This window comes from Triturus cristatus, chromosome 7 (genome assembly GCF_964204655.1).
Source record: "Triturus cristatus chromosome 7, aTriCri1.1, whole genome shotgun sequence".
In the NCBI taxonomy this organism is placed as follows: Eukaryota; Metazoa; Chordata; class Amphibia; order Caudata; family Salamandridae; genus Triturus; species Triturus cristatus.
The window spans coordinates 1,120,634,278-1,120,650,381 of record NC_140590.1 but is presented as its reverse complement, the minus strand read 5'-3'; positions in this window follow the sequence as shown (position 1 = coordinate 1,120,650,381).

The window sequence follows — 16,104 nt, the reverse complement described above, 5'->3', positions numbered from 1 at the left end:
CTAAAAGTCAGCATGCAAAATTAAGTGTTATCCTCTCCTCACCTTCTATTCTCTGCATGTCTTCTATTTCCGAGATTAGCTTCCTCTCATTCAAATGCCTGTCCATCTTAATCTCTTTTGTTGTAATTCTTAAAATGGCTTACACCTCATTTCATGGATCACAGCCTCTACTTTTTTGTGACACTACTTCTGAAACTTAACAATACCTAACCTTCACCATCCTACTATTTTTTATCAACTATTTGCCTGAAACAACACATCCCCCACTATTGATAGCATCTAACTGGCATTAATTGTAATACAACACAGATCGAACTAGAGCACCTGCATGAAATGTATTGTTTTTAGAACATGTGACAACTCCTAATAACCAACAACACCACTGGATAAACCATTAACCTTGGGCACCGGAGCAGTGTGCTACTTACTGTGAATTACATCAATAACTCATCATGGCATTAAACTCTATATAAATACAATTACAATACAATAAATTATATGCCAAGGCAAATTGAAAATATATTTGAGAAGCTCAAATAATCCAATGCAATGACAAACCTGTAAGAGCCAATCACTGATTGAGTAGACAGAGTTGCTCTGGGATCTAGGAACACTAGGGTTGGTCACAGAGTTCTGGTGAGATGATGAATAACACCTCCAGTAAGTAGAGAACAAAACGCAGCCTAACTTTCACCAAATAAATGACATAAAATACTGGATAACAAGTAAGAGTAGAGAGAAATACCAAAGAGAAATCTTACTATTTGTGTCTTTAAGAAACAGCTTACAAGAAAGATAGTGTTAACACGCAAACAAAGTCTCTTATCATTTTGCTCTTGAAGTGCTCCACTGGCTTCAATGTTGTATCGATAACCTTATGTACTTAAAGGGTCCAGGGTCGGACCTGGCTATTTAGGGCTAAAAGGTTTGGTCCACGGAGGCAAGCAGAAATAGGCTACGTCGGTAGGTGCACAAATTGTTGCTAGGTGATGGTTGTTTGTGTAAACTATGAAATAAATAGGGTCCTACAAATGTTTGCTTGGATTGTTTTGAAGAGTCCATTTTAGAGCACTGCATACTTTTTTAGGGCTTGCATTCACTAAGACCTTTTTCTTTTAGCAAGTCCTTACCGCCCATTAGAGTTCAGCATGGGGCACATCAACCAGTGGCTAACTTTAGGTTGAATGACAGCATTCCACTTTTTCACAAAGAGAACATCCACACAAAGTAGCTCCCTTCTCTATCAGGGGCTGCTGTGGCAAAGGTTGTTTTGCAAGGTCTAAACAATGTTGTTGCTTTTAGCTAATGTTCATGCTCCATATTGTTAAGAGCCCATCCGCTTCACCAAATTGACAAAACAAAACAAACTATGTCAAAGTCAAAAGTCTGACAGACAATACTGGAACTATTGGCTTTGCCATTGGTGGATTAAAAGTGCTGCAAGAGGAAGGCTGACCCTCCAGGACAGTGCAGCCTCTATGCAGGGAATATCTGAACTACAATGGCATTATGGCATTCTCTCATAGACATAATAGACAAACCACCTTAACAGTAAAATCAATATGGGGGGGCTACATGGAAGCACTCATTTTCAGCTCCAGAGACAGGTGTGACAGTAGCATGTGGTTGAGATGGATGCCGGCCACTGAAGAAGCAATGTGTATAGGTGATTTGCAGACGCTTTGCCAATTGCCCTGGGTAGAATAACCAATGTAGCCATGATGAGTATCAAAACAGAATGGAAGGTTGAGCCTTTTTCCAGGAGCAACAGTGACATATACTCTTCGTGTTAATGGAGGTTGCCCTGCCTAGCTATCTCCCTGCTGCTCAGCCAGAGTGAGAGTTGGTATTGGAATGTTGGTGTGACTGTGATGAATAGAATGCTTGGGTGCCTGTGTGGATGAGTGGTGACAGTTGGAGATGGGCTGAGCAGCACTGGATTCTAAGGAACATCATTCTATTGGTCTGTTGTACACATTTAATATCCTGAACCAGAGGCTAATAAAGAAACCTGCAAAACTCCTTCTGGCTCCCTGTCTTAGGATACAACAAACAGAACCACTGAAAGTCGAGCATATAAACAAACAAATAAAAATAGACAGAGTTTCAAAGGCTTGATAGCGGGAAGAAGGTATCCAATTAGAGGTTTTTTACAAGGATGTAGTGATGATATATAAAGCATAACCGGAAAGAGATGAGACTCAGTGCTTTGGAATCCTGATGTGTGTGGTAATGTGTTCCCTTTTTCCTCATCAGGATACGGAACAGTTTCAGGAAGAATCCACAAGATAGAGCTATTGCTTATGGACCTTCAGGTTTAAAAGACTGTGAAATAGAGACTTTGATTCGGTTAAAGCTATTTATGGCTTATGAAGTATTATACCTATTCAACTCACACAAATAATACTTAAACAGTGATAATGTCTACATATTATAACTGAATGAAACCAACTCCTTCTAGCCCTTACAAAACACAGACAAAGCTTCATGAGATGGAGGGATTCCACCCAACTATAAGGAACCCTAGTTCTCAAATATATGCAACTCTGCTTTGCTTGAAGCATATCAGAACTCAAGGAACGGAGGAAGAGGATGGGACTAGGGCAGTAGTGGCCGGCACGGATCTGGAGTGGTGGGCGGGCTTGGTGGGCATGATCTAAAGCATTTTTTTTAAACGTACCTTCTCGCCGCTTTCCCACTCGTCGTCTCAGTTTCTCCTTTTCAGGGCTGGAACAGGAAGCAGCTAGGCTCCCTCCTCTAAGCCAATCACAATGCTGCAATGCAGCGTTGTGATTGGTCTGAGCGAGGTGGATCAGCGCTCAGCCAGGGAATGGGTGCCTGGGCATCTTCTTTACGCAGGCTATAATGCAGCCTGCATGGAGAACACGAGAAGTGCACATGACTGTTTTGGATGACCCCAGAGGGCAAGCCAAACAATCATTGTGCACTTGGAGTGGGCAAACCACTCTTATACTGCTCTGGGAAGAGAGCAGTCCCGCCTGCCTGCAAAACTGCAGCAGGAACAAATACAATTAAAATAACCTTGAGTTATTATCATTGTAATTTGTTGTTTCTTTCATTGCTTTGCGGCAGTAGGGCACATTATAGCAATTGGCACACATGGTGTTTGCACAGTATCACGTATTTTGGTAACCCTGATACGATAAGGCACGATCTCCTCCTGAGATTTTCTGTGTGAGCACCCATTGATTTGGCTATCACAATAGACGCACGGTTTCCTACAGGAGCCTAACAGCACCTAATTTTAAATGCTGGAATGTTTTATGTGTCTGTGTTGTCCTTCTTTTCTCTTTTTCTTTTAGGTACCGCAACAGCGGGTCCACTCCTCTTAGGGACCCAATGGATTTGCTTGGTGATGTACTTATAATTTTTGAATCACCTATTATGTAGTAGAGTTTATCATATATTTTTTGGAGCACTTTCTCACTTGGTCCTGATGAATTGCCACCGACCCGTAAGGGCATAGAGCAAGAAACATGTCGACCTTTCTACTTCCCTAGGGAGCATTATAATCCCTCGGGGGTCACCTGTTTTTACCTAGGCTGGTATACCACCAGAATAAAATGGTTCATCGTTTGGCAATACCATACCTATTTTAACTCACTACACCATCACTCGCTACACTTGTTGCACCTACCCCCACGCACCAATACGGCTGTCTCTAAAAAGATCTCCGAAAAAGAGCCCCTTCGCGGGAGCCCGTCGGGCATTGCAGCGCCGGCCCGACGAGGAGCACAGCCCTATGATGAAGCATGACACCTTGCTAGGTGTGTGAGGGCATTCCATAGAGACTAATCGCTCTCCCCCCTTTTCTTAACCCCCCTTCTCCTAGAGGAACTGCACTCCTGGTTTTGTTCTGGAATCTGCATCACCTTGAAAATTCTAAACAGAATCAAAATTAATTGCCGGATCCTTTTCTCTTCTGACTCTTCATTTAAGGACTCATCTTCCAGATGCAGTTATGCATGCGATTGACCAACATTCTACTGTGATCCTGCTGTCTCATCTAAATAATGTGTAATAAAATAGCTAAGGCATCCCACTTTCTCTATGCTCCTTGTGTTCATTGGCCCACTGTGGCTGGTGATGGATTATAGGGTTAGACAGAAAGACCTGCAAACAACAAACATATTTAGGGAACAGAGTACTCTTGAGATACACAGTATTTTGTAAAACATTAACGGAGCATGGCCGCCAATAGATTACTTTTTACATGCCTTGCACTTACATGATAACATACTTAGAGCAGGGACTGCTTCTCCACATGGGCATCGGAGCGTCACCCCACTGCTTTCTCACAGAGCAACAAGCAGAAATGTAAAATGGTATAAATACCAGCTTAAGTTTCTGCTTCTCGCACTGCTAGAAAGCAGAAGAAGGGTATGCATTGTTAGGAGTGGGCGGGTGGGCGGCTCGGGGAGGAGTGGCTAGACAGTGTTCTGGGCCCTGGCCGCTTGGTCAGCCTCAGGGCCGAACAAACTAGTCATAGCACACTCTGTATTTTCATGTAGGCTGCTGCGCAGCCTGCATGGAGAAAACGGCCTCCCCATAGATGCCTGTACTGACGGCGTACTTGCCAATCACAATACTGCCATTGAAGCATAGCGATTGGCTTAGGGGAGGAGAGGGAGGCTGCCTGCTCCCTGTGAGCACTAAGCAGGAAACGCGATGCGGGACTCCAGGACCGGAGGCGAAGGTACTTTTTAAAAATGTCTTTGTTTTTTAATTAAATTAACTCCCCCTCCATGCGCGACCCCCTCCCAACATGACCCCCTAACCCTCCACTCGCAAGTCATACCGGCCGCAGCTGACTTAGAACTGACTTAGAGATTATTCTGATGCAGTACATGTCCTAGTAGGCATATTATCATTGTTGCCTGTACCCTCTGTCCAAGGCTAGCAACATTGAATGCAATGCTCTTGCTTTTGGTTGGAGATATTTCCAAGTCTCAAGACAAACAATCACATCAGGTCTGCACGTTTGAAACAGTGCAATTGGAACTGTGTTTTTATTACATAAACTGCATCTGTGCAAAATTCTGCAGAGGAGCACTTCTGCTGGGAGTATCCTGGAAAGCTGTGCACTGTGACTGAGATGCAGTCCTGCTGCTCTAATCTTCATCCTGCAAAGGGCAATAGCCTGCTAAACATCATATTGGCTTCCTGATACTTGATACACTGGTAAGGGGGGTTGTGTTGTCCCACTAGATCTGGCAGAGGGTACTCACACTATGATCTTGATAGTGGAGGCAGTATTGGATAGGAGTATAAATAGAATTATATAATCATGGTAACACACATCAATGTTATAATGAGTGAACTGTATATCTTTTTGACTATTCTTGTAATGCTGGTTACAATCCTTTGCTTCGTATTATAATAATTCCAGCTAACACTTTTTACACAAGAATACAATTGTTTTAATAAATGTTTGAAAATCCAAAGTGTATCTTTCTTGTGCCTCCCTTGGGCATGCCTGAGTAACAACAAACAAGGAGATCTCTATCCACAATTTTCAATGGGGAATGAGAGTGTTCATGTTCTGAGGTTATAGATACCATCTGGCACCCTGGTAACATTAAGGGTACAGATGAGGCACTGTGAACTAGCTAGGAATTAGGTCAACATACTCTGCTGATATGTGTGGACTCAGTCTCCATATTCTGATGGTTATGTTGTCCAGATGCACAGTCCTATTTGATTCGTAAAAACCATAAGACACTGTGAAGCAAAGCTTGAGTCTGGGTGTGAGCTCAACTTCCTGTGATTCTGGGCGAATCACTTAATCTCCCTGTGCTTAAAAGAAAAGAAAAACAAGAAAGAATGTGGTCTTGTAAGATGTAACTGTTGCTCATATAAGGTACTCCAAAACCTTTGGATGGGGTCGCACTAAATAAAACAGCGACAATTCATAAACAAAATAAATATGAGACTATGTGCCCTATTTCTACCTCTAAAAATTGAAAAATTACAAGGCAGGGGTCTGTTGACTGTGCATTATCCTGATTGAAGAACTACACTAAAGATCTGAGGAACAGCTGCCTAAAAACAATAGAAAAACATGTCTTCTCTAATTGAGAGGGAAGGGCAACAGAGGCTCTCTAATGGGTTTCACACTTGACCTCAAAAGAATTACAGGACTAAACCCTCCTGTCCTATGTTCATTCCCAGAAACACTGACTGTTTTTTAGGTCTTAAACTAAAAAGCAATATATAAATTCAATTTCTCAGTATTTATCCGATGTTGATTTATTCTTAAATCAAGAGGTATTATCTAGTAAGGCCAACACGTTGTTCACAACAACATGTTGCTTCTTCAGTTCCATATCATATATTTTATGTACAAATGCTATTAATGGTATACAGCACAATGAGGGTATTTATTTTACATCAAAATATGACAGTGATCACGAAGAAAGGAAATTAATCAAATAAAAGAGTAGAACATGTAGAGACAAAACATACAAGGAATAACTGAAAACTTACAAAAGCGCATGTTAAAATAATACATATAAAAGGATTCAAACAAGAAAATCTGCACTCTATTAAACCACAAGGAGAAAAAACACAACATAAAATGCTTCACTTGACTAAATACAAGCGATTCACTTCACACGATTAAAGACAAGGACTAAAGTACTAACATGGGAAATTATTTAACATGAAACGAGAAAGTCTGGATCAAGGGCCTTAGAAATCCAACAGAACAGCAGCCCAGTGTAACAGCATATCAGCAGGCATGAGCATGGCCTCAGGGTGAGTGGAGAGAAACTCAACTAAACGTTCTTGATTGAATCATATTATATTTAGTTTAAGTGGCTTAACCCCACTTTGCAAAAAAGGAGAAGGGGATATCGCCACCTGAACGTCACTAAAATTGAAGTTCTGATGACGAGATCCCCTTGTAATAATGCCGCTTAGGGGATATATACAAGAAAATGTTAGAGTGCGGTGTAACGCCAAATCTGGCAACGCTGCACCCTGACATTTTGAAAATTCAGGGATGAGCCATATTTGCGAAAATACATTGCACCCCTACATTTCCTCTAGCGCTAGCATTAAAAAAACTGCCTAGCATCAGTGCAGGCACCCTTGACCCATGTTGCAAGGGTGCCTGCGCTGCAGGGTCGATTGTTTACGTGCAGCCCTGCAATTTTCTGTTTAGTTGACAGTGTAGTTTGATTTTGTGGTATGTATATATTTTTTTACCATTTTGAAGGCATCTAGGCACCAAATAAGCTTGCAATGTTTACCATATAAATACATTAATTATTCTATTTATTAATAATTTATAAATTATAAATGGATAAAGCTTAAAACAGATGCTTTCACCTCAGAAAATTCTGTTACGTTACAGATTTACAAGAGCTAAACATGTATACCACAAGAGAAATGGAGGTTTAACAATGTTACTCACTGTGGTAGATAAGAAGACAAGGTGAGGAATTCTGCTAGTTACAGGAAATAATGGTAACTTATAGAGCCAATAGTCACTCATCCACCTGTTCTATGAAGCTGGCTGAGCTACAGAGAGTAAGCATCATTTAGAAATTATAGTACTGGGCATAATAGCAGGGATATCGTATGCTGACAATGCATCAGGTCAGCTTTCTGGAACATATTTAGCACGAAGGCACGTGAACAATTCATTTTTGATGTGTTATCTGTCTCTGGAATCACGAAATCAAATACTCCTGCAAATTGTGGGGTTCATCGAATTGTCAGGTGCCTCCTCTCTAAGTTTTGATTTTCAGGGGTGTACCGAGGTTGAAAAGTCAGACGGTGTTATAGGCTAAAGATTAAATCATGGTGCTAGGGGGCATATGGCCGATGCAACAAGAAAGTCAGGTTTCCTTTTAGCCCATTTGAGAAAATATATTCCAAATAAAAAAGGCTATAAAATATTCTGTAAATAAAACAACAAAATAAGTAAAGAATGGGAGCTGCAGCTGGACAAAAGATGCTGCCAGAAGTGTACTCTCTCAACAAGAAGTGGAATTTGATATACTGTCCACCACGATGCACTGTTTTGATCATGATCATGCAGAAGAGGTGAGGGATACATCTATGATAAAGCCTAACATCAATGACCAAATCAACTTATTCTACCTATTGATGCTGCTGCTTTGACTCAAGGAAACATAACATGGTATTTACATTTTGGAGCCTTGAAGAGACCTTGGCCTTATGGGTTTGAGTCAAACATGTGTTAGCTGGAGCATTGGAAGATGAATACTGAATACAAATAAATTGAAGTATAGTTACTGCTCAAAAACGGAAGAGGATTGACTCTTGACATTTATACAAGTGCCAATCCATCTATAGTAGATATCCTTCATCATTAAAATATTCAATGACAGAGTGACTTTGTCACATACAACTCTCTCCTTTCCCATGCATGGTATAATTTGCATTTGCTACTTTTGACAGTGGGTGGGTATGACAGAGAAAGGTGCAGCAAAAGAACATATTAATACCCATTTGAATATAATTATTTGTCTACGATCTACATAGAGAAATATGACATTAGCACACAGGATACTCTGACTCCTTAAAGCAGTGTCACCCTGACATTCACATAGTTAAAAATAAAACAGAACAAATTGGTAAGCCTAAAGTCCAAGTAGTGTTTAATTTAAAATAGCAAGTAGCACAGGAAAGGATCAAAGACAAGTGTCATTTTGAGTGAGCATGGTGCTTGCTAGAAGAAATAAGTCAGTTGGAGCAATGTGCTAACATTTGTAGAAAATAAACCTATTAGAAATATATGTTTTCTCTCCCTACATCTCTGTGAAAATTAATTTGCAAAAGTGTATCTAATGTCAAGTGGCAGGATCTTCCATCCATGGAAGTATTGAAAGGATTTGAGATGAAAATATAATTAATGAATCTCACAAAATCCCGCTTTCACTTGCCAGGTTTGAAACTGAGTTATGCGGTTGTGAAATGTGAAAGGTACAACTCTGAGTCCCATGACTTCTGGGCTGTTTAGAGAAAGTTAGCAAACAGGTTTACTTTTACAGAATGCCTCAAATTAAAATAAAACAACATTCGTATGAGAGTCAAATAGACGATGCATTTCGGGTTATATTTGTAGTTACTAATACAGCATAATATGATAGAAGCTTAGCATAACACAGTCAAGATTTAAGTTAGCTTTCATGACATATTATGTGTGTTACTGTGTCAAAATTGCCACAACATGTGTTTCACACTCTTTATGATGTGTGTCTGACATGAAAGAATTTAGCTAGATCAATGTGTTAGGTGTATTTAACAATAGTATCTAATTAACCTTAATAAAAAAGGCCATATGACAAAGGTGACCTGAACTTTTTCAAAACACTGATCATTTTTCACTAGCAAGTTTCTGTGTGTTGAAACAGTATTAAACACATTTTCAATCCACAGATACATGTTTATTTTTTATATGGTAAAACTTACTGCCATGCTGCTACTCATGACCCCTCAGCTCAGTAGAAAATTCAGATCAAGATGTTTTCAGGACCCTTGTGTGCACTACAGTGTATGAGGCTGAAGGATATCAACTATGAATGAATATCACTTTATTCGATATAAAATATCATAAAAGTATGAACAGTATCAGATCAGCTTAAGAAAGTTCATCATAATACAGCGTGTAATGTTAAAAAGTTGAATAAATAGATAAAATGTATACAAATTGGAGCAATAGAAAACACATCATAAACAAAGCAAAATGCTTGTATATCACAAGTGTCCAAACTCTTGTGAGGTCCTAGCATTTTGGTACGTATCAACCAGGCGCAACCCAAAAATTTGGCAAGCCCGCAGACTACCACCAGGGAGGAAACATCAGTTAGAAAACAACGTAGCGCCACCCTATAGTTCACAAAGCCCAGATTTCTGCAGATGGGGCTGAGCCACTTCCTCCTAGCCGCCCTGTATGCCGGGCATGCAAAGAGGAAGTGTGGAATCGATTCGATGGGGGTGGGACAACCAGGGCAGTCTGCAGATAATGAGATCTGGTTTTTCCACCTCACTACCAGAGTATTAAGCGGCAGGGTTCCGAACCTGAACTTCATAAAAAGGGTTCTTTCGCGGGGACATTGTATATAGTCCAAATACTGCTCACATTTAGCCACCAACTTATGCTCGAAGAACTGATTAGTGAGGGTGCCTCGGTTGGAATTATGAGCTGCCTCTCCCTTCACCCAATCCCAGTAGGCTTTTTTGATGAATTGCTTATTTGATGGTGTCTGGTTAGTCCATGCCTCCCCATATCCAATGTCTGTGACCAGCTGCTTAATTTACAGATCCATTTGATTTTATTACCTGAATTTAAATTGATGACCTCGTTCAGTGCATCTGCATAACTGGCCAATTCAGGAGTGCGTCTCAGGCGGACCCAATAAAGCAATGGGCGTAATCTTGCTAAGTCCCTAATGGAGTGTTTGCCCAGATCCATGCGGAGTGGTATCAAGGGGGTAGAAGAAGGCAGAGAGAACAAACCTCTTAAAAAGTGATTCTCAGATTTCTCCAGATCGCAGGTATTCTCAAACCCCCAAATCTCCGCCCCATATAGCACTGAAGGTAGAGCTTTCCCATCATAAACCTTTAGGGCCGAGACGACTGGCTTGCTAAAAGAGAGCCGTTGTTTCCTTAAAATCGCCCCCGCCACCCTTTTATGGTTGAGAAGCATTTTAGCTAAATGGCCAGTCCATTTCATCGTATTAGTGATCCTGATGCCCAGGTAATTAAAAGAGTCCACGGTGTCTAGAGGCATGCCATTAAGTGAGATATTATTCCTAAAGCGTTTGGATGGGGATAGTAACATTAGTTTTGTTTTAGAAGTGTTGATTACTAAGCCCCGTGCTTCGCAAAACTGACTAAACCTGTCAAGCAGCCTTTGAAGACCACTTGGGCTTTTTGACATCAGAAGGGTGTCGTCGTCAAAGAGGAGGGTTGGGGTTTTCTCCCCTGTCAGGCTTGGGGCATCCGATGGAACCTCTCTCAAGTAATCGACCACCCCATTTATATAGAGAGAGAACAGGGTTGGGGCCAGCACACAACCCTGGCGAACTCCCCTATCCACCGCCACCCTCTCTGTCAACTGGCCCTGATTACCCCATCTAATTTTTGCAAAGTTCCCCTCGTGAGGGCGTTTAATAATATCAAGGATCAGGGGTGGGAAACCCAAATCAGAGAGCACCAGCCAGAGTTTTGCACGAGGGACCAGGTCAAATGCGGTTTTAAGGTTGATAAAGGCCAGATATAGACTGCCTTTCCCAATGACTACTACTTTCCAGTAGATCATAAAAAACGAAAGACCTGGTCCATCGTACCCACCCCGTGTCTAAACCCCGCCTGACAATGTGAAAGTACATTAGCATCCTCCATCCACCTCGTGACCCTCAAAAGGAGGACCCTACCAACCACCTTCTGTATGACATCGATTAAACTAATCAGCCTATAGTTGGCAGGATCCTCCCTATTCCCTCTTTTAAAAATAGCTACCACTTCGGCGCCTATCCAAGAGTCCGGGACAGGGTGACCTTTAGCAATTAAATTCAGTATACGCAGAATGAAATCAGCCCATCATTTTGGATCGTGGAGAAGAAGATCTCCAGGGATACCATCGGGGCCAGCCGCCTTCCCAGATGTTAGCCCTGTGATAGCAAGGGAGACCTCATTAAGCTTGAAAAAATCACGCGAGCTAGTAATTTCGGAGGTCACATCTGAAGGGGGATCTTCCGAGAGTAAGGGAGGCATATCACTATTGAGGAGTGGATGTCTATTGTCAGCACTGTATAAGCCAGTGAAATGTGTGTGCCACTGCTGTGCCGTGATATGATTGGGGATCGGATCATCACCCGTACGGCTACCTTTATCAATCAGACCCCAAAACAATGTGCCGTCTTTTAAAAGAGCGGCGGACTTCAGATCCTGCCAATACACTTCTTCCCATGTACGCTTGGCTTCCTTAATGGTCCTAGCGTAGTCATTCCTGGCGTGTCTAACAGAAAGAGTATTGCTACTTTGGAGAGCTGCTGTTAACATGCATCTCTTCTCCCTGCAGGCTCTTGAGTACCACATATTAGAGGGCCCAGGGCTTTTTCTAAATGAGCGAGACTCCGGTATGGTAAAAAACAGTCCCATTTTTGCAATAAAATCTTGGTAATGATTTGTAAAAAAAGAAAACTGGGCTTCCTTAGGGGGTTGGCAGAGAAGGTCAAGCTCCTGGGACTTCTGCTCAACGAGGACTCTAATTTTGCACAATGTATCCTATTCGTGTGAGACCCTGTGCCACTTAAGGCGTCGATTACAGTGAGATGGGGCTACCTCTTTGGTTGACAGTTTTGTTGCAGTGTGAGATTTAGAAGCACACCAATTATAGCTTAAAAGCATACAAAGTGGATTATGGTCACTATCCTGGGATGGAAGGATTACCATGTCCACCAAGTCATGCCAAATCCGTATGACCAGCAAATGTAATCAATCCTTGACGGACAACTGAGTCTGTTGTGAGTGTTTGCCCCACTCAAATCAGAGCGTGTCCTTCCAATGACAGCTCTTAAGTTATACTCCAATGTGAGGGCACTCAGTTGTATAGCCCTTTGAGTCCACTTCTTGATTGGAGTTAGGCTAAGGGGGGGAATTGCAAATTTAGTATCTGGATCTCCAATGCCCAGAACGTCCTCAGTGGAGAGAGGTTCAAAGGTACAGTTAAAATCCCTTGCCACAATAACAACTGAGTTAGGGTTGTTATTGGATAATTCTCTCTCCAATATTGCTAGGGTAGGGGAAGATTGTGCCCCGGGAGACCCTCTAGCATAGACATTAAATATGTCCAAGTTGAACCCATTTTTAGGGCCTTTCACCGTCAGATATAGGATGTCGTTTGAGGGGGTTGTGTGCATAAGCAGTGACCAGTTTAAGGAAATATTTAGCCAAATGTGAAGCCCCCCTGCTGGACGGCCTTTGCCTGATCCACTCGGGAAGCAGTAATTTTTTTTTCAGCCCAGCTACATTTCAGGAAAGAAAGCGTAGTTTCCCTGAACTGTTGTCCCCAATTCCGGTGCCTCCTACGCTTGTGTGCCTGTTATAATCGGCCACTAAACACCCTGGGTCCTCTAGCCCAGTCCCCCTATGGGAAGAACTAGAGGCTGTATCATTTTTCCTCCCCACCTTGGTTTTAAAACCAGGGCCTGATGATGAAGTAGTATCCAGTCAGTCTACTGTATTTAAGCCGGACTCGATTCCTTCGCCCTCCGATGACCGTAATGGGGATTTGCGAAATTGGATTGCCAAGTGCCCTGGGGGGGAAGTGCGAAATTCAAGTGCCACCAAATTTTCAGCAATTACAGCATTGAATACCTTAATCTCAATGCAGTCTGTCAGCGAACCAGCTTTTTTAATCCTCGTGACTTTTGCCACATCCTCCCGTATTACCGACCTGCATCCCCTCACGTATCTTGTCCAATGGTTTACTTTATTAAGAAGGGATTCTTGGCTTTCATAACGGTAGGAACTAGTGTATTTTGGGACCTTGGTCATGTAAATTGTGGAAAATGGGCCCCTTGTATGTAATCTGCCCCTATTGGACCCTGGACGAGGCCAGACAGACTGCTCTGTACTGTCTAAGATAGCTCTTGAGGGGAGCCTATCTAGTTCGCTACCTCTGTTATCCTTACCAAAGCCCCTTTCAAAATGTGGGTTAGAATGTCTATGGGGGATAGAACTGACGGTAGATGTCCGAGCTTGGAACACTTGGCCATTCACAAAACCATGCCCAGCCTCCTCAGAGCACTTACCCACCAATTCCCGACCTAAGCTGACACTAGTCGGTATAGCGGGGGGGATGGCCAGAGGGCCTGTTTCCATGCAAGTCCACCTTCTCCCTCAGCAGAGCCAGTTCCCTTTCAAGAATTTCCACTCTCTGTCGAAGGGCATCGTTCTGGGGGCCACAACGACTACATGTTAGTGGTCTAACAGGGGGCTTGGCTGTTCCTGCTTTGCTAGGGGTGGTGATTAGGCTGGTACCTTCACAGGAATCTAAGATAGCATACCTATTTGAACAGGGTAGTTGGACAGATAAACAATCGCTAAAAGCTTCAATAGCGGCACTTTGATCTAAATTGTTTTTTGAAGAAGAAGACCCAGGAGTACCCTCCACTGATCTAGCTACCGCACAAGTAGAAAGGTTCATGGGTGGCTTCATATTAAACATTGCGGGAACAACTTTTATTTGGGGATGAGCTTGTGCTGGCATATCCACAGACCGGTCCCCGTCAACAGCTGGAGTATAGTCAGTACTGGCAGCCAAAATGTCCTCACAGTCATTCACAATGCCCTCAATCCTGGTTAAAACACAATTGCTGGCGGGATGGGAAACTTTTTTTAGCTTTCCTCCCTCTTTTACTTACTAGTGGGCCCCCTCCCTCCATTTGCTTCCTTTTTCCCATTATAATTGATCCGCTGGCCCCAATTTAATGATAAAGTCACTGTGGATAGCAGGAATAAGTTGCTTCTATGCTTATCCTAGACGGGGCATCAGTACTTACAGACGTATATTCGAAAGTCAAATATTGCCTCTGACGGGCAAGGACAGGCCCGCCCTTGGCCCGGGCGAGCCCACGCGCGTTCCGCGCTGCGGAAAGCGCTCGTCGCTTATGTGGGCATCTGGCGCCCTCTAGTGACGTCCGGCGCGTCACGTGCACAGCCTCCAGGGAAGGAGAGTAGGGGTGGGCGGAATTTGCGGAATTAACCTTCGCAAATTATCGCGAGAATGTTTAAAATTATCGCAAACAAGCAGAAATATCGCGAAGATGCGGAAGTTTTTTTCCGGCATGTTCGCGAGATTTTCTGCATGGTTGCGGGTCGCCAACTTACCCATGTGGTTGCTTGCGGGCGCGGCCATCTTGTTTTGAGTTGTTCTCGCGGTGCATGATCGCGAGAAGAAAGACGTGATCGCGCGACGCATGACGTCACTGCGGGCGCGAACTGTTGCGAGACAGCGCAAATGGCTAAAAACAATACAACATCTCATGGAGAACGCGACCGGATCAAGAAAACTTGTCGGCGAACGCAGGGATTCAGGTAAGGCGATCGCGCGCGCGCGAGAATGTATCATTTTACAGCGCGAGCAAGAAACAAATTATCGCCAAGCTGCGGAAACCGGAATTTTTGACATTTTCGCGCTCTCCGCGGAACGCAAAAATGTCAAATTATCGCAATTTCCGCGAACGGAACAAAATTTTTGCCCAGGCCTAAAGGAGAGTTCAGGTCCGGGCAGTTCCCCTCACGGCGGTGCTTGGAATCGGGCAAGGAGCAGAACAACCCTGCTGACAGCAGAGAACCAGAGCGGCGAGGGTAGGAGCCAGCCGTTCCCCTCACGGCGTTGATAAATAGGTAAGAAGCGCGTATGAGGCTGAAGGATATCAACTAACAAATCCTGTGTCTTCAGGCATGCTCAGCACCGGGCGTCCTCCCAGTGCAAGCACCACTCCTTCGCTCAACTGCTATGAACTCCCAATGTAATGTCAATGTCCTCCCAGATTTGAACACGTGCTGCATTACTCAGCTGGCTTTTTAGTCCCTTGAAAAGCTGGGGTTATTTTTGAGGACCTTATTCTGATATCCTCTAATTCCTCCAGGTATAAACTTGGGATCCTATCTTCTTTTGCCTTAGCCAAGTGGGGGTTTCTGGAACAAAACAAGCAGCAGGATGGAAATTACAAGTGTGGATGAATCATGTATCCACTTGTAATATGGAATATGTTGATGAATAAAGGAAGGTTATATCAATTGATACATATTACATTTAGAATTGCAAATTTGGTAATTATGTAATGATGTTGCAACAGTAGTATCTTAAAATTGTATATGAGGATGGTGTCACATTCACAACTCATTATCCGCTCGAAGCTGTCAAATCTTTGTGATTCACCAACCAAACTTGCAAGTCAGGTGAAAAGTGAGGTCACTAGTTTGTGACACACCTGCAGACCCTGACAGCTGTTCTATGTCCTACCCTGGGATCATGGATGGAGCCGCAGTTTAGGGGTAAAGTCTACATGTAAGCACCATTGCAAAGACAATACA